We start from the raw sequence: 1620 nt of genomic DNA, 5'->3' as shown, positions 1-1620 counted from the left end.
ATATAAAACTTCATTTCTAAAAAACTGAAAAAAAACCTAAACAAGCTGACATGCGTGGCCCAATGCACCCGCACCTTTAAAAATAAGTATAGGCTTGTGGGTTTGCTCGCCCAAACTTGAACACCTAAGCCATTATTTTTTTTCCTTTCTAAAATGGACAAATAATGCATTGTCTATCTTTAAAAAAAAAAATAGTAGAAGATGTGTTGTATGTTGCTCAAAATCTAGCTACTATAGATGTGGCTAGAAAATCAGGTTATGCTTTTTTTTACTCTAAAATTATTTTTTCAACCTCTCTTCACCTAAAAACTCATGAAAAACACTCCTAAAACCTCATGAAACTAACCCTCCAACTACAAAAACCTTCAAATTTATTTAAAACACAAAATCAAATAAAAAAAACTCTCTCAATCTTGATCTACTTTTCTAGGTGACATGGAAGCTCAAAAATACCTCAATGACCTCTTTTTGTCAAGAGAGATACTTTGACATCAAATTTAACTATTTTTGTGCATGAAATCCAAACAACCAACTCTTTCTCTTTCCTTCACTATAATCCAACAACTCTCTTTCAAACTTAATAACTAAAATGTGAATAAAATAAAATATGAGATGAAATCGTATAATTTTTAAACTAAAGGAACCAAAAATGATTTTGGGTCAAAATCCTAAGCCTAAAAGCAAAGACACAATATATTACCATCATTTTATCATGGACATTGCTTCTTAAATAAAAAGAGCTCACCAAAATAATTTTATCGTCATTGCAAAAGACTTCATGACAACACTTAAAGAGGTCGCATGTGCCTTCAAAGCAATAATTCAGAAAGTAAACCAAACAAACTATTATCAAGTTGGCATCTCATATTAATATTTAATCTAATTCAAAAAAATATTTTAAAAAACTCAAATTTAACAAATAAAACAAATAAAAAGACTTGATATAACCCGAGTTCTTGTTAAAATTAGTGAAAAACCCTATAAAAAGCAAAATAATAATAATAATAATAATGGAGCCTAATATACAATTGAATAAATATTAAGGGATGAGATTGGAAAAAAACATGAGCCTTAAAAAAAAAAAAACCAAGCAAACCTGGGGCAAATATCCTAAACTTGGGTTAACATCCTAAACTTGCAACTCATAAAATCCTGATTTAGGTTCAATCAAGAAGATCAATTCCCACTAAATATAATGTTGAAGTATTTAATTGGGAAAAATATAAATTTTAAAAATTTTCCTAAGAAAAAAATAAAATAATCAAAAGAATAAGGATCAAATATGATATAAAAAATGAAGGATAAAATTTAAAAACCATCCTAAATAAAAAAATAATAATCAAAAGAATATGGACCAAAATGACCAATAGGATTAAATTAATTTTTTTTTTTTATAAATCATTCAAAATAGATGAAATAGTAATTAAAAGAAAATGGACCAAAAGTGAAGGAAAATTCAATTGAAGGGTAGGCTTGAAAATCAAGAAGAGGAGAGAGAAGAAAAAGAAAAAGAAGAAAAAAAAGAGAGGGTTGTAACTCCAAATTAGAGCCTCTTTTGCCACATACCCTGACTCTTCACGACAAGGACACCAAGGTGAATCGAATACCACTACTAAAAGT

This window comes from Populus euphratica, unplaced genomic scaffold (assembly GCF_000495115.2).
Source record: "Populus euphratica unplaced genomic scaffold, PopEup_1.0 scaffold274.1, whole genome shotgun sequence".
Taxonomy (NCBI): domain Eukaryota; kingdom Viridiplantae; phylum Streptophyta; class Magnoliopsida; order Malpighiales; family Salicaceae; genus Populus; species Populus euphratica.
Note: the sequence above shows the minus strand (reverse complement) of the source record.